The 19,450-nt window shown below is 41.8% G+C and overlaps 1 pseudogene; it reads left to right on the forward strand.

Moving 5' to 3' along the window:
• The window catches only part of LOC132601553 (uncharacterized), a 66,728-nt pseudogene that overhangs the window by 15,157 nt on the left and 32,121 nt on the right, over window positions 1-19,450 (forward strand).

Genomic DNA, 19,450 nt, shown 5'->3' on the forward strand with positions numbered 1-19,450 from the left:
CGATTCTAATACACTTAGGCATGCCAAAAGAAGGATCGGGTAGCTTTACATACCTTTTGAGCTTTTTAAGCCTATCCAAGCTCACTTCCCGTTTCGTCAAAAATCTGCAAATGGTCACATTTACCAATTATGAGTTATGGATGCCATAAATTCAACTTAATGCATACTTGCCTACCGAAATTTCGGCAGCACTTCCCCTATACATATAGCACCCCTGAGAATTCAACTCGGCTCAAAACCATCACAACAACCCAAACAACAACATCAACATCAACAACAAACATTAGAGACACAATATCCTTCAACTAGCCATCATTCTAACAAAGTGACATAACCTTCACTCCAACCTAAATCTTTAAACTAATATCAATGATTTCACATTCATTATCAATCAAGATCATCACAATATAGTTTTAGAAACATTTCATATCGTTTCCTCAAGTTATACTCACGATATACATAATATACAACTTTCCGCCAAAGTCATAACTTATTCAAAACATCTAATCTTTGGCACACATATTCACAACATGCTTCCAACTTCCAAATTCATCAATGATCATCACAATTAACTACCAAATAACTTCATTTTCCTAATGTCGGAAAATCATACTAAAACGACATAAGCTTCTACATTGCATTTCAATACAAACTTATATCATTTTATCTTCATTTACATTGCAAGCATCACAATAACACAACTAACACATTAAACAAAATTAATTCATTAGCATCCTACCAACACCATACCACACGGCCAAACCCCTATATTTCAACTTCAACCAAATTTATTCAACTCTCATTCTCCATATGAATTCCATCATACACACAACTAGAATACAACATAAATTTCAACTCATTTCACTTACACATTAACACACACACACGGCCACATTCTATATTCCATACCCACTTTGCGAACTTCCATTTTTCCATACAATCAACTCATTTCTACATACTACAACACAAACAATACTTCATAACACAATAATAAGGGATAAATTCTTACCTTTTCACTCAATCTTCTTCACTTGAATATAGGGTCAACTTGAAGAAACAAGACTTCTTCCTTCCAAACCAACTACACCAAGTTGCAAAGGGACTTTGAATTAGTGAAAATCCAACAAGAGAAAAAATTTTAGAGCAAGATTTTTGGTGGCTAATTTTTGTCCTCAAACCCGAGAGCTCCTCTTTTTTTTTTTTTTTTTTGGCTTGTTGTTCTATGCTTCTTGAATTGTCTTAGTGCCTATCCCATTATATACTAGTTGATCACATGACTAGCACATGATCAACTAGGTGGACTTGGGCCAAGACCAAGAGCTTGGCCGGCCACCCCTAGTACATTGGGCCTCATTTTTCATTTCAGTTTTTTTGAGCCCAATGACTTATGGATCATATTTTGTAATTCCCGAAACTAATTTCCAAAATTCCAAATTTACCCTTAGCCTTATCCCGCACTTTCACAACAATACTCTTTCATGCACAACTCCTATGTCAAATAAAAATCAACTATGACCTTATTTCTTACAAGTCAAGATTGTTTTCAAATTTTTCCAACGTGTGAAAACACGGGATATAACATCCTCCCCCCCTTTAGAACATTCTTCCTCGAATGTTAAATTAATCTTATAGGGTCTGAAAATACTTCGGGGGAGTTTCTGTTTATAGACAGCACATTCGTTATTGAAATGGAATTAAACAAAGATTCGAGATTACCTGTGGGCATAGGGAACAAATGAGGATATTTCTTCTTCATCTCCTCTTCGGCCTCCCAGGTCATTTCTTCCCTATTGTTGTTCCGCCACAGCACCTTAACAGAGGCTACATCTTTGTTCCGGAGCTTCCTTACCTGGCGGTCCAAGATAGCTACGAGCTGCTCCTCATAAGATAACTGCTCCGTCACCTGAATATCATCCGCAGGGAATATTCTGGAGGGATCACCATTGCATTTGCGTAGCATAGATACATGGAATACCGGATGTACCGCTTCCAAATCTGATGGCAGATCTAACTCATAGGCGACATTTCCAATTTTTCTAATAATCTGATAAGGCCCATTATAACGCGGAATGAGCTTACCCTTCCTGCCGAACCGCATCACGCCTTTCATAGGCGATACCTTCAGGAATACCCAATCGCCTACCTGGAATTCCAACAGTCAACGCCGTTTATTGGCGTTTGACTTCTGTCGACTCTGGGCTGCTAACAGTCGCTCTCGGATAAGTTTCACCTTATCAACGGCCTGCTGGATCATATCTGGGCCAATTAACTCTATCTCGCCAATATCAAACCAGCCGATAGGTGACCTGCATTTCCTGCCATACAAGGCCTCGTACGGAGCCATCGGGATGCTGGAATAGTAACTGTTATTATAAGCAAATTCAATCAATGGCATGTGATCATCCCATCTATCTCTGAAATCAATAACACAGGCCCGCAACATATCTTCAAGCGTCTGGATGGTGCGCTCGGCCTGTCTGTCACTCTGAGGATGAAAAGTTGTGCTCAGGCTCAGCTGAGTCCCTAATCCTTCCTGAAAAGATCTCCAGAAGTTCGCTGTGAACTGAGCACCTCTGTCAGTGATAATAGATATAGGAACTCCATGAAGTCGCACAATTTATTTAATATAAAGCATGGCATAATCCTCAGCGGAATAAGTAGTTCTGACGGGGAGAAAATGGGCTGATTTTGTCAGCCTATCAACAATAACCCAGATGGAATCATACTTCCGTGGAGTGCGAGGCAAACCTGTAATGAAGCCCATATTAATGATCTCCCACTTCCACGTCGGAATTTCCATTTCCTGCAACAGTCCACCCGGTTTCTGATGTTCAATTTTGACCTGCTGACAATTTGGACACTGGGCGACGAACTCTGCGATATCCCGTTTCATACCATCCCACCAGTATAGGCATCTAAGATTATGGTACATCTTCGTAGACCCAGGATGAACAGAATAGCGAGCATAGTGTGCCTCGCCCATAACCTGCTGCCGTAGCCCCGCAATATCAGGTACACACAACCTGCCTCTATATAGTAAGGTTCCGTCTGGTGTAAACGCGAACGAAGTCTTCTCCTTATCATAGGCTGTGTCTCTGTACCGAGCTAAAACAGGATCTTCATATTGATGCCGCCTGATATCTTCCTTAATAGATGATTCAGAAATCCCTCGAACAGAAATCCGCGTACCGCTAGAATCGGCCAGACGAACCCCAAGATTAGCCAACTGATGAATGTCACATACTATCTCTCTCCTGTCTGGCTGTAAATCTGCCAAGCTGCCCATAGATTTCCGGCTGAGTGCATCTGCAACAACATTAGCCTTGCCCGGATGATACAAAATATCCACATCATAGTCTTTCAGGAGCTCTAGCCACCTCCGCTGTCGCAAATTAAGCTCCTTCTGCTTAAAAATATACTGGAGACTCTTATGATCTGTATAGATATCAACATGAACGCCATATAGATAATGTCTCCATATCTTCAAGGCATGAATCACCGCTGCAAGCTCCAGATCGTGAGTAGGATAATTCTTTTCATGCCTTTTGAGCTGTCGGGAGGCATAAGCTATAACTCGGCCGTGCTGCATCAATACACAGCCTAACCCCACACCAGAAGCATCACAATAAATAACATACCCGTCTGGTCCCTCGGGATGAGTCAGAACTGGAGCTGTAGTCAGCTTCTCTTTCAGCAACTGGAAGTTTCGTTCACAAGCATCAGTCCACTGGAACTTGGCTCCCTTCTGAGTTAGCCTTGTCAAAGGCGCTGAAATCGAAGCAAACCTTTCCACAAATCTTCTGTAATAGCCTGCTAACCCCAGAAAACTACGTACCTCTGTGGGCGTCGTGGGTCTGGGCCAATTCTTCACGGCCACAATCTTCTGTGTATCCACCGGGACAACATCAGCTGCAATAATATGCCCCAGGAATGCCACTGAAGCCAGCCAGAATTCACATTTAGAAAATTTTGCATATAATTTCTGATGCCGAAGTACCCCTAATACCGCTCTCAGATGATCTGCGTGCTCTGCCTCAGACCGAGAATAAACCAGAATATCATCGATAAATACAATTACGAACATATCCAAGAACGGCCTGAATACCCGATTCATTAGATCCATGAATACCGCAGGAGCATTAGTTAACCCAAATGACATAACTCTGAAGTCATAATGCCCATATCTGGTCCGGAATGCTGTCTTAGGAATATCGGCCTCTCGTACCCGTACCTGGTGATAGCTTGACCGAAGGTCTATCTTCGAAAAATATTTGGCGCCGTGCAACTGATCAAACAAATCATCAATTCTAGGGAGGGGGTATTTATTCTTTATGGTTACCTTATTCAGCCGACGATAATCAATACACATACGCAGCGACCCGTCTTTCTTACGCACAAATAATACCGGGGCTCCCCAAGGCGAAGTACTGGGTCTGATGAAGCCTTTTTCTAACAAATCCTTCAACTGCTCTTTCAGTTCTTTCAATTCTGCCGGTGCCATTTTGTACGGGGGGATAGATATAGGCTGAGTATCTGGAAGCAAATCAATAGTAAAATCTATCTCCCGCTCTGGAGGAAGGCCTGGAAGCTCATCTGGGAATACATCCGGAAATTCATTAACCACGGGAACTGACTGAAGAGTCGGCGTTTCTGCTGTCAAGTCTTGTACCCGAACCAGATGATAAATATAACCCTTTCTGATCATTTTCTTCGCCTTAAGGTATGAAATAAACTTACCTTTCGGCGATGCAGTATTACCTGCCCATTCTATAACTGGCTCCCCAGGAAACTGGAAACGAACTACCTTATTTTGGCAGTCAACATTAGCATAACAGGAAGCTAGCCAGTCCATCCCCATAATAACATCGAACTCGGTCATATCTAACTCCACCAGATCTGCCTTAGTATCTCGGCCGTATATAATTACAGAAAAGTCTTTATATACCTGTTTCGCTACAATAAAGTCCCCAATCGGTGTGGCTACCTCAAATGGATCTATAGGTTCAGACGTTATACCAATTTTACCAGCAACAAGAGGCGAAATATATGACAGGGTCGAACCTGGATCAATTAATGCATACACAGACCGTGAGAAAACCAATAATGTACCTGTAACGACATTAGGCGATGCCTCCTGATCCTGGCGGCTGGCCAAAGCGTAAATGCGGTTCGAAGGACCGCTAGTACCAGAAGCTCCACCACGACCTCTGCCGCGACCCGCCGGTGCTGATGTACCCGGCCCTACAGGGCGCATAGCCACCCGGTAGGCTGCGTTGCACCACCCGAACTACCCTTATACGGGCAATCTCTCACAGAATGGCCCTGACGGCCACAAGAAAAACATGCACCGGTGGCTCTGTAGCACTCTCCCGGATGGTATCTGCCACAATAAGAACACTGAGGCCTAGGTGGCCTCGTCTGACCAGAACCCCTATCTGTCCGCGAACCTGAAGCCCTGGAGCTCTGGCCTGCTCCTGAATAACCTGGGCCATCAAATCTACGACCTGTAGGCTGTGGAGGTGCGATCTGTGCCGGTTGGGATGGATATCTGCTAGGCTGCTGCGACTGTTGAGGCTGTCTGCCCCGGAAATCTCCAGAATACCCGGATGATCTGGCCCTCTTGGGCTGTCTCCGATCCTGACTCCTATCAGGCTGATGACCCCTGTGCCGGTCCTCCATGCCCTGGGCGTGCGCCTGAATCCTGGCAATATCCATATCGGGCTGAGCGGCCAATACCAACCAACTGTCGACAAAATACCGGTCCAGCCCCATAATATACCTGTGCATCCTATCAGCCATAGTAGATACCACAGCAGGTGCGTATCGGGCCAATGAGTCGAACTCCATACTGTACTCTCGGACGCTGCGGCCCCTCTGTCTCAGCAATAAGAATCTGTCAGCTCTGGCCCGCCGTAACTCCGGAGGCAGAAAATGGCTAAGAAAAGCCTCAGAAAACTCATCCCAGACTGCTGGGGGAGCGCCGTCGCCTCTAGCCAACTCCCAAGACTCGTACCAATTAGCTGCAACATCATACAACCGGTACGAAGCCAACTCGACTGACTCTGTCGCAGAAGCCATAATCAAATGTAAGGTGCGCCGCATCTTCCTGATAAACTCCTCAGGATCCTCCTCGGGCTTTGTCCCGAAGAACTCTGGAGGGCCACAAGTCAAGAACTCACGAGCTCTCGAACTGTCACGCCTATATGCTCGGTCACCTCCCAATTCGTGCCCCTGAACCTGTCCCGCCACAAGTCTGGTCAATAGCTGGACTGCCTCTCTCATAGTCTGATCCTCAGTCCCTGGCCGTGGAGCTGGAGGCTCAGGTACTGGAATCTTGGGAGCTGGCGGTGGAGCCGCCCCTCGACCTGCAGCTGCTGCTGCTCCAATCTCCTCTACGTGTGGCGGTGTGGAAGAGCCCTCTGCCGGGGGCAAAATATCAGGAGCAATATGTGCATGGGCCCTGGTAACCCTCTGGGCCCGACTAGTCTCTCCCACAGCTGCTGCCTTGGCCTTTTGGGCCGCTGTCGCCTTTTTTGGAGGCATAACTGCAAAGGTAACAATTCGTTAGGGAGGAGTCATCCTGATAATACAGCTCTATCGCACGATCTAAGACAGAAAGAAGGGTAGTATCCTAAATGCCCTGTAGCCTCCTGTTTATAGGTGTGGTGCACAACACGCCGATAAACAAGACTCTACTAGACACGGTCTGTAGACATTCCGAGGACGAACCGCTCTGATACCACTTTTGTCACGACCCAACCCCGTAGGCCGTGACTAGTGCCCGATCTGGGCACTCAAACGCATTCTAGTATATGGCAGAAGCCGACAAGGCTTTATTTCAAATTTAGATAATTTCAAGAAAAATTTGGCAGAGTTTCCTTTGTTTTACGGACTATCCCATATACCCTGCACGCAGAAAATACCAACAAAGGCCACACAGGGCCAACAAAGCAACATTTAAATATATGCGGACCGGCCGCCGCGGCGAATGGGATCGCCCAAACACAACATAAGCACACATCTGTACAGAAAGACCCCAACCCACACACATGTCCACAGACCTCTACACAGACCGACAGAATCATATGACGGGACAAGGCCCCGCCGTACCCATGAACGAGAATATACATATATAGAAGTGGCAGACTGTACCAAAAGATGGCTCTGAATAAAAGAGCGCTCCAAATGGCAGAAAAGATATCCTAGACGGACGGATCCGCAAACCTGTCGTCGGTACCTGCGCGGCATGAAAACGCAGCCCCCGAAGAAAGGGGGTCAGTACGAAATATGTACTGAATATGTAAAGCCTGAATTACAGAAACAGAGTCATAACTGGTACATAACGTACAGAAAGCGAGCAGAAAATCCAAAGTATCAAATACATATTTTCAAAACATGCAGAGTGTATACAGAAACATATGTCATATCAAATCCGGCCCCTGCCAAGGGACTCGGCAGACAGAACGTGGCCACCCTCCCGACGCTGGTGCCACAACACAGAAGAATCAGAATGGGGCATAACCCCGTCACATAATATATCATATCAGATGGCCATAGCAAATCATATCAGAACAAGCATACATGGCACAGCATACTCCACAAACCCATGTACGCGTATACCTGCCCCCTCACATCGAGGCACGGCGAACAATGCAAAGGATCACGCTTGACAACATATCCTGGCCCGGGCTCAGTGTGGGAAACATTGGGGCATCCACGAGTGGAGTAGTGAGAGACTAATGCAGTTAAAATATCATAAATGTTTCCATAGACTCGATGAGGCATATCAAAAACAAACCAATCCAATGAAGTCGGAAGGGATCTTAATAAATGAGTTTCGGATATCATAGTGAATTACAGAGTATAACCTTTCTGAAGTCATTCCGAGTGTCAAAACAATTTATCAGACTTAATGGAATATTTAAAACATTGTTTGTTAAGTAATTAGAATGGTAGTCCAAAACATTTCTTTCAAAAATCACTCAAAAGTAAGACTAGAGTACAATAAGGGCAAAACTGGGAATAGCGGGTCCACCTCAGGACAAGCAAGGCGGTGGGCTCAAATTACATATTTTAAGCTTATGGGGTCACCTACAAAGGTTCCACGGACGTTCTATAGCTTTCCAAGTAGTTTAGGGAAAGTTTGCATGATTATCAAGAATACAAACCAAAAGGGCTCAATCTTACTGAAGGAAAAAGCGAGATTTTCAATTGCGGATTCCGATGGGTAGAAAGTCTTTCGAGGCCCGAATCAGATTCTAATACACTTAGGCATGCCAAAAGAAGGATCGGGGTAGCTTTACATACCTTTTGAGCTTTTTAAGCCTATCCAAGCTCACTTCCCGTTTCGTCAAAAATCTGCAAATGGTCACATTTACCAATTATGAGTTATGGATGCCATAAATTCAACTTAATGCATACTTGCCTACCGAAATTTCGGCAGCACTTCTCCTATACATATAACACCCCTGAGAATTCAACTCGGCTCAAAACCATCACAACAACCCAAACAACAACATCAACATCAACAACAAACATTAGAGACACAATATCCTTCAACTAGCCATCATTCTAACAAAGTGACATAACCTTCACTCCAACCTAAATCTTTAAACTAATATCAATGATTTCACATTCATTATCAATCAAGATCATCACAATATAGTTTTAGAAACATTTCATATCGTTTCCTCAAGTTATACTCACGATATACATAATATACAACTTTCCGCCAAAGTCATAACTTATTCAAAACATCTAATCTTTGGCACACATATTCACAACATGCTTCCAACTTCCAAATTCATCAATGATCATCACAATTAACAACCAAATAACTTCATTTTCCTAATGTCGGAAAATCATACTAAAATGACATAAGCTTCTATATTCCATTTCAATACAAACTTATCATTTTATCTTCATTTACATTGCAAGCATCACAATAACACAACTAACACATTAAACAAAATTAATTCATTAGCATCCTACCAACACCATACCACACGGCCAAACCCCTATATTTCAACTTCAACCAAATTTATACAACTCTCATTCTCCATATGAATTCCATCATACACACAACTAGAATACAACATAAATTTCAACTCATTTCACTTACACATTAACACACACACACGGCCACATTCTATATTCCATACCCACTTTGCGAACTTCCATTTTTCCATACAATCAACTCATTTCTACATACTACAACACAAACAATACTTCATAACACAATAATAAGGGATAAATTCTTACCTTTTCACTCAATCTTCTTCACTTGAATATAGGGTCAACTTGAAGAAACAAGACTTCTTCCTTCCAAACCAACTACACCAAGTTGCAAAGGGACTTTGAATTAGTGAAAATCCAACAAGAGAAAAAATTTTAGAGCAAGATTTTTGGTGGCTAATTTTTGCCCTCAAACCCGAGAGCTCCTCTTTTTTTTTTTTTTTTTTTTTTGGCTTGTTGTTCTATGCTTCTTGAATTGTCTTAGTGCCTATCCAATTATATACTAGTTGATCACATGACTAGCACATGATCAACTAGGTGGACTTGGGCCAAGACCAAGAGCTTGGCCGGCCACCCCTAGTACATTGGGCCTCATTTTTCATTTCAGTTTTTTTGAGCCCAATGACTTATGAATCATATTTTGTAATTCCCGAAACTAATTTCCAAATTTCCAAATTTACCCTTAGCCTTATCCCGCACTTTCACAACAATACTCTTTCATGCACAACTCCTATGTCAAATAAAAATCAACTATGACCTTATTTCTTACAAGTCAAGATTGTTTTCAAATTTTTCCAACGTGTGAAAACACGGGATATAACATTCACCACCGGAACAGATTGGAAAGTTGGAAACTTTGCTTCTGTGTCATGTACTCAGACTAAGTGATAAATATAGCCCTTGGCTATCATCTTCCTTACCTTGAGGTAGGAAATAAACCTAACCTTTGGAGACGCTGCATTACCCTTCCATTTAAGCACGGGCTCTCCCGGAAATTGGAATCGAACCACTTTCGTTCGCCAATCAACATTAGCGTAGCACGAGGCCAACCAATCCATACCCATAATCATATCAAAATCTAACATTTCGAGATCCTGTCGTCCGGCTAAAGCATATACACGGGGCTTAGTGGCACCTGAAGTAGGTGCTGCCCCTCTACCTCTACCTCGACCTGCTGACATCTAAGGAGGCTGCCCTGACGGGCGCACCGATGATGAACCAGCTGCTGAACCTGTAGGCTGAGTCCTAACTCTATCTCTCATAGACGGGCAATCTCTCATCATGTGCCCAATCTGGCCACAGGCATAACAAGCATCCGAAACCTGACGACATCGTCCGGAATGTAATCTGCCGCACTGGCTGCACTACGGTACTGGGGGTCTCCTCTGACTATAATCTTCCCTGAATTGGGAATCTAAGGCCCCCGAACTCTGACCCTATCCTGAAATAAAGGAGCGATCAAATCTCCTACCTGCAAATCGAGGAGGTGCACTAGTCACCGACTGGCCTGAGTACCTAGAATGTGTTTTCCTTGGTCCCCCTCTGTAATCACTGTCTGCTCCCATGGATTTGGCCCTTTTACCTTGCCTTCTATCAATATCACGATCACTTCTTTGTGGTTGTTGTCGTCCCTCTAGATTCTGAGCATGGGCTTGTATTCGGGAAATATCCATTCCGTCTTATAACAAAGCTGTCAAATAGTCTTTAAATAAATGTGGCCCCAAACCACTCACAAATATATGTAACCGATCTCCCATGTCAGCCACCATAGACGGGGCATATCTAGCCAATGAATTAAATTGTAGGCTATATTCCCGGGCACTCATGCTTCCTTGCTTTAAATTTAGGAATCTATCCGCTCTAGCTCGGCAGACCTCGGGTGGCAAGTAGTGACGAATGAAAGCATCTACAAATTCTTGCCAAACCAGAGGAGGCGCATTCTCTCCTCTTGACAATACCCAGTTATTATACCATAAGACTGCCACATCCCGGAGTCTATAAGATACCAACTCCACGAACTCGGTGTCAGAAGCATGAATAATTCTCAATGGCCTCAGTACCTCATCAATAAAGCCCTGTGGGTCTTCATCCGACTTTGACCCGAAAAACTCCGGAGGATTTAAAGTCATGAAGTCACGGGCTCGGGTACCAGCTGACCGATCACTTGGGCCCGCATTCTACCGCTGTGCCTGAGCGGCAACTAGCTGTGTCAATAGATGGATGGCCTCAGTCACTTGTTGACCCGAAGCAACCGGTGGAGGAATTGGAGCTGAAGCTCTTCCTTGTTCTTCCACATTAGGCGGGGTGGAGGAAGTACTAGATGGAGTCTCATTTTGTGACTCGCCCTCTCCAATATTCACTGGAGGCTCTCTTTCTACCCGCCTCTTTGTCGTAGTCTTGCCCTTCTGGGCGGCTATAGCTTTCCCTTTTGGCCGCATTCTGAAATCACAACACACTATTAGGGAGGATAAAATCTCATACACGACTCTATCGCACAATCTCATGAGAAGAAAGATGGTCATTTTTCCTAAATGCCCTGTAGCCTCCTGTTTATTAGTGTGGCGCGCAACACACCATAAACAAGACTCTACTAGACATGGCCCGTAGACACTTCCTAGGACTGAACTGCTCTGATACCACTTTTGTCACGACCCAGCTAGGGGCCGCGATGGGTACCCGGGGCTGACCACCGAGCAGCGCTCGTTCTATTACTTATCTTATCCATTTAATGCTCTTTTATCCATTTTATACTCAAAGCATCAGAAAATCATCTTCTTTTTCAAAACATAATACTGTTATAAACATAATCCATTAGGCTATCAAAAATAATACATATAATGGCATCCTCGTGGAACCACATAACCCACACTACGTATCTACTAGCCTCTACTGGAGTGCTGGACATAAGGACGGGACAAGACCCCGTCATGCCCAAAATACATATACATATATACAAAAAAGAATAATCCAAATTGGCACCTCCGGAATAATGGAGTGCTCCTGTAAACCTGCTGCTAGCTCCTATAGGTCTGCGCGGTCTCCCTGTCTACCTGTGGGCATGAACACAGCGTCCAAAGAAAACAGACGTCAGTACGAACATTGTACTGAGTATGAGAGGAATAAACAATGAAATAAGACAATGATACAGGGAAATATCAATATGGGACATCTATATCCGACTGTCAAGCATAAAGAAAATAAGCCATGCTGTCTTACTCATACTCATCATCGTATCATAAATGCATAAAGTATAAGCTGCCCGTCCTTATAGGTACGGCGTGTTAATATGCAAGATGCCCGTCCATATCAGATCGGTGTGATAATCATAACATTAGCCTGCGTCCAGGCCTCCCGCGTCCAGGGTATAAGCTGCCCACCATAGTGGTGTATGTATCTGCCCGACCATATAGGTACGGTGTATCATCATCATCATATGCTCATTATCATAATGTACTCATTATAGTATGGTCATCATAATATATGCATGAAACTCAAGGACAACTACACTTTATCGGGGTGACGTAAGGTCGTGATTCCCCGATTCCATTATGGAGCACTCATTAACATACTGCCTCACCTTGAAACAAATAGGGTGTGAGGCGAGTGTAAGCAATAAATGACATCATGAAAATTTTGGGAATCATCATATCATGTACATCAAAAATTTATATACTCTAACTCATTACCTTGTGTAGCAATTTAGGGTCATAGGCTCGTAATTTTTCCGGGATTTAAGAGACTCATGAAGAGAAGGAAAATCATGCTAGAGGATTCATGCCATGGAAAAAAAGGACTAGCCTCACATACCTTTCTCGCTTAATTAGTTTATCGCTCGCTTGTTCTCCTTCAATGTCACGTGTCTACCTTCAAGAGAGAATTCGCTTTAACGTTAGTTACTCGTCCCTAAGAACGCGCTACTAATTCTAGGGAAAATTTGACAGCATTTCCTTTGTTTACACTACTTTCCTCCATACTCCATACCAACTCCCAACATCCATAACAACAATCACAATATCATAAACAATAAGCATCATCTAATTATTTTGCCCACAATTCACAATTTCACTCCAATGTTTCATAGCTATTACCAAAGTCCATTATCGCGTTCTTTCTCGTACAATACTTATTCCATGTTCTAAATGTCATTTATAATTTATTTATAATCTCAACATACCAACATTTATGATTCATTTCAAACCTTCATCCAACAATGTCACTATTCACCTTTCATGACCCATTTCCTACACTCTTCTTCAATCCAAGTATTTTAACGTATCAACACTTTAATCATCATGAGAAAGTCATGAAACTTACCTTAGATAGTGGTTGAACAAGTCTTGAGTGGATTTACTCCTCTAGCACCAAAACCCTACTTCACTTCCCTTGGGTTTTCTTGAATTAAATGAACTTTGGCTAGGCTTCATACACTTGGGTTCATGGATTTGGTGTCATTGATCATGGATTTCCCTTGAATTTTTCTTGTGGATGAATGTTAGAGAGAGTATTCTAGAGGTTTCTATGTCCAAAATGGTGAAAAATATGATTTTTGGTCGAGCTTGGTCTATTTAAAGTGGTCCAGAAAATTCTGGACCGACACAACATGCGGCACACTTTGCTAGACGCAAAGTGTGCTCTGCGATCTGCATGTTGTGTCGCAAAGCTTGCCAGCTGACCAAATTCCACTGGCACACTTTGCTGTGCAACTGCGTGGCCGCATGTCATGTTTGCTGGACGCATGTTGTGCCGCAAAGTGCGCCAGAACATGAAATTTTTCAAAAATTCCCCTGAAACTTATCTCTGATGATCCAATGAGTCTTAAACCTTCCCGAAGCTTACTAAACATGGTTTTACTCCATTATATACTCAAGATGGACACATCTACCTTCGTGACCTTGCAAGACTTATCCTACTTCCTGAAACTAGGACAATTAGCATTCAGCGAAACTCAACATATATATATAAATGAGAGGTGTAACATATAACTTTCATCATAATTCGTTTTATAAGTGTATTAGATTTTATAGTTAGGATACTAATAATAGTAGTTTACAAACTGTTTTCAGAAGACATACCATTGGGACTCTTCGATTCGTGATAGTGTAATCAGAAAACATTGGAATACTAAGGCAGCAACAAAGTATAGGAATTTCATTAGCAAAACTAAATAAAAAAGGATTAAGCCGGATTATGCGTCTGATAATGTGTGGGAACGTTGGTTGCAACTTTGGGAGGATCCTAAGTGTGTTGAAAAGTCAGAAATAAATGCAAAAAATCGTTGTGGAGGGAAAGAAGTTGCTGTCGGGACTCACACATGTGGCTCTATCTGCATTGGGGAGCATCGCAAGAGACTTGTAAGTATATATTTGTTACACCCCGCGTTTTCAGAGCAGGAGTATGACATTTACCTCACCGTAGTAAGGAAGTGTCGGAGACGTCCCATAATGTTTTGAAAAGCACAAGCCATGGAAAGTACGTAACAACGAAGAAAGAGGGTGAATTACGATCTCGTAAGTCGTAATCGGGATAGAGCATTTTGAAACACGAGAACATGATCATTATTAGTATAATAAGTGATAAATATCATGTATGGAGAGTTTCGGAATATTTCAAGATCGAGCAAATTGAAGAAAATAAGTTCGATGAAAATTTGAGAAATGCTGGAAGGATTTTTAGTCAACTTTGGAGGGGTATATCTCCATGTATAGTTGGAGTTTTAAGGCGTTTCAAAAGCCTAAAATGCAGTTCGTCGAGTCTAGTTTATTATGTAACAAACCGTTCGTTGATAGGACATCGGAGGAGAGAATTATAGACGTTACAAACTGAACTGTCGCGTAGAAACAGCACTGCTACAGTACCGCTACAGTAATGCAGCAGTACTGTAGCTACAGTAGCACCGACCCAATTTATTATAAAAGGGGCTAAAACCCATTTTTTCTTCATCAAAAATATGCTCCAACATTCCAGAAACTTCAGCAGAAAAAGGGGTCCAAAATCCCACTCAAAAATCAGAATTTTGAGTGAAAATTCAAGCTACGAAATACCAATTGAAGTCCGGGCAACGCGGAGACGCGATTATAGTTTAGATTGGTGTTGGATTTAGCTTGGGAACAAGTAAATGTTGAAGATTTGTCTACCTTCATAAAAATAAGGTATGAATCATTAAATCTCTTTCTTTATCAAGTTTGATTAAGGAATATTTGCAAGAAATAAAAGTTTTAGTTGTTGTGTTGATGTTTTTGATTTATAGATTGAGGGTTGAAGAGAAATTTGGATGGAAATACTTATATTTATCTTGTAGGATGTTGGGGATGTTGCTATTGATGTTCTTAGTGTTAATTTCAACTTCCTTACGAAAGTAAAGATTATTAAATAGTTGTATCACAAGTGGGTTGGTTGAGAAATTTGGAAAATAGTGTGTGGGTTGTTTTATGGCATATGTTGGTGTTGGAAATGATATTACGACTATTGGTATTGTTGTTGATGTTGTTGGTTATTGAATTAGAATTTCGGGCGAGGCATATAAACAGAGGAAATGATGCCGAAATTTCGGTAGCCAAGTGTTTCCTTAAGATTTCAACTCTAAGTATACTAATGAGAGTTTTGGTAAAAACGACCAATTTGCAGATTTTGACGAAATTGTGACGTGAATTTGGAATAGCAAAAGGAGCGGAAAGAGGTATGTAAGGCTTCACCCTTCTTTCTATGGCATGTCTTAGGTGTAATAAGTCGGGTACGAGCCTCGGGGACAACTCTGTTCCCCGGAATCCGCACCTAAAGTTTTCTCCTTTTTGTTCAATAGAATTGAATTAGAAAGTGTGCCAATTGTGGGAAAAACCTCCTAAACCCTTAGCACTTGTATAAATGGGACCCGATTACCCTAAGATCCTCACAAGTAACGCTATGACACATAATATATGTAAATCGTATACGCTACCTCATCCGGCCCGAGGTGGGCCCATTACTCTCGGATTTTCCTTATAGTCTTGCTTGACTTAATTGAAGTGAATCTAAAGGGAAACTTTAATCCCGATTTCGTTACCAAATGATAAGTACTATGACTCCTCTAACGAGGATACTTCCATGACGATAATGATAACAATGATGTTAGATAAGAGGATATGCCTATGATACGTACTACCAGAACGACTCTATGACTAAGATGACTAAGCTAAGTATCTTATGTAAACATGAAAATGATAAACTAATTTTCGAATCCTATTTATATTCCCTAGCTATGACTTCACTTTCTAAAGACTTCCAAGCCTATGAACTGTCATCTATGACGCCCACGATTTCATTCTACGTTTACTTTAATACTATTCTCCGTTGACCATCTCACCTTAAAATATTCGTCCCTTCGAGGTGAGACAAGAGCGATCATGAGTATTCCATAATGTACTCGGAGGTCACCGACCTTACGTCACTCCGATGGCTACATGATTTTCCCTTGGGCTCCCTTGTGTGCTTATATGATGTATATTTATATAAAATATGTATATGTATATAAGATAAGTAAATGTATATAAGACATGTATATGTATACAAGCTATGTATATGAATACAAAAATGTGTGTACGTATATAAGATGTGTATATGCATACAAAGTACATATATGCAAGCTATGTATATGAACCTGGGCTGGGGGGAAGGGATACATGGGGGAATGGGAAGGGAAACATGTTTCATTGCTACCTGATCAGCTGGCTTATCATCCCGGACGCGGGGTGCCCGGACGCGGGATATATGGGTGAGCCGGTGTATATCGGCGCTATGTGGGTGAGCCGACATTGTTCGGCGCTATGATATGACCTACCATGTCATGACCAAACATGCTATGATAAGATATGCTATGGTAAGCTATACTATGACATGATATGCTATGATCTACCACGACAGGACATGATATGACAAGCTATGCTATGCTATGATACGCTATGACATGCTATGCTATGGTAAGCTATACTATGACATGATATGCTATGATCTACCACGACAGGACATGACATGACAAGCTATGCCATGCTATGATACGCTATGACATGCTATGCTATGGTGAGACATGCTATGACACGCTATGCTATGACACGACACGCTATAACATGCTATGCTATGATATGATGAACTATGATATGATATACTATAGCCTGACATACTATGACACGATATACTATAACGCGATATGCTACGACAAGACAAGATAAGATATGATACGATATGATACAATATGATAATACATGACATGGTATAAGTTCTATTTTCTATGTCCTATGACTCCATGACATTATTAATTATACACTATGTTATTGCTTGTGTTATCTTCCATGTCTTACATACTCGGTACACTATTCGTACTGACATCCCTTCTTGTGGACGCTGCGTTTCATGCCGCGCAGGTCAGCAGACAGGTGGACTTGATCCTTAGGAGCCCTACCAGCGGTACTCTACAGCGCTCCAGTTGTTCCGGAGCCTCACTTCAGTGGTACTATTTTGTGTATGTATTCTTGGGCACGACAGTACTCGGCCCTTTCTATGTATAAGCGTACTATGTCTAGAGGCTCGTAGACAGATATGTACAGTCAGTCAGGTATAGATAGATATATGGTGTTTTAGCATGTTAATGTTGTTGTATAAAGTGATAACGGAGTTTACTAGTCTATGTTCATAATGACGCTGCTAATGTTAATGTTAAAAAAAAACAATATGGCACCTTTCATACGGCTTGCTAAGAGGTAAAGGCAAAACGATAGACAAGGGGTGCTCGGTACAAGTATCGGGTACTCGTCACGGCCCCTAGTTGGGTCGTGACAATATTTTTTCATACACTCTTAAATTTTTTATATTTACTACTTGAAAATTGGTTTTTCAAGGTGTTTTTTGCAGTTCTTGATTATGGTTTACCTAGGTATATATATTGCTATTTTCCTTATTACTATGTTGTTGTCTTTCTTGAATTATTTAGGTTTGTCTATTGTTGGTTATACTGCTATTGTTCTTGGTGTAATTTTCTGAAATGAGTAACTTTTGCGTAGGCTGTTGCAAAGGGTCGAGATCTAACACCAGGTGAGGTACATTTGCACATCCATACACATGATCATGATGGAGAATCTTTTGTTGATGAGCATGCCCGAGCTGTCCATGTAAGTTCAAAATTTTATAATTTCAGAATTAAACAAATGAAAAACTTAAGCCTTATATGATGACTTTAGTAAATAGCCCGGCTGCAAATATGCAGACAGTATTTTCTGGTACTGTGCCCTCAGCTTGAGATAACACTCTTTAGCAAGTTACTGCAAGGAAATCCTTATCAATACCAATTTCACTTCACTTTATAGTTAGATCATTGACATAGCTGATTATCTTTGTGATAGTATAATCTAAGCATTGCACTGCTTTTTCCTAACTGCTATAAACAGCAGTGTTTTGCCCAAGCAGTACTGCCCATTCTTCATCTGATCTGCACAAATGATGCACTGATTCCCTCCAGCTGCTTCAAGTAGCAACATATGAAATCATCTACAACATTGTGAACCTGCAGATCAGAACACCAGCAAGCCCAGGCTGCAGCTGCTTCCCAAAGTATGTTCCTTCGTGTGTGTCCTCACCTGTCCATATGAACTCCCTTTCATCCATGTTTTCCATGCGTAGGATCAGTGACCAGTACCAACTACAGTAATAGACACCAGCTGCTAGCTGCACTGTGTGGTCTGGTGGAGCTGTAGAAAAGTGACTATCTCCATGCCAATGTACCTTTCCATCTGCTGTATATTGATCATTTATACTTGAAAAACCAATTTGTCACCTCAACTTGCATTATTTCCCATGTCATTGTAAAAAAAAAATAGTTGCTTCCTGTTGTTTTGAAAGTTCCATGCAAACTAAGCACCTGCTGTCCATTGATATTTCCTCTGTGCATTTGACCTAAGATCAGTGATACCTACAAAAAAGAAAACTTTATTAGTGAATAAAAATATCACCATGTTCTCCTCCAAAAAGACTTAAACATGATGATAATATGTCTTTTTTAGTCCAACACCAACAAACTTGTTGTTTAGCAATGAATATCCTCTTGTTCTTCATATGAGCCAGTTCTAATCAATCTCCACCTCTTCAAACCAAACCAGTGCCACAATATACACCAGCCTTGAATATAGTACCCTCCTCCTGCTTAGTGTCAAGCTTTTAGACTAGCATGTCAATAAGCTTTTGAGTATACCACTTCCATCTGAACATGACACCACTCCTTGCAGTCTATATTTCATGATATGCACTGTAAAAATTGTTCTTATATCACATCTTGTGCACCTATGATCAAGAGAACAAAGACAGAAATCCACCTTGAACCACCCTTGCACTAGCAAAAAACAAAACTGATACAAGCAGTAGACTTCATCTGTGCTGGTTTTCCTATCACACCAGCAATTTCACCAGACACCAG

The sequence above is a fragment of the Lycium barbarum genome, chromosome 7, assembly GCF_019175385.1.
Source record: "Lycium barbarum isolate Lr01 chromosome 7, ASM1917538v2, whole genome shotgun sequence".
NCBI classification, from domain to species: Eukaryota; Viridiplantae; Streptophyta; class Magnoliopsida; order Solanales; family Solanaceae; genus Lycium; species Lycium barbarum.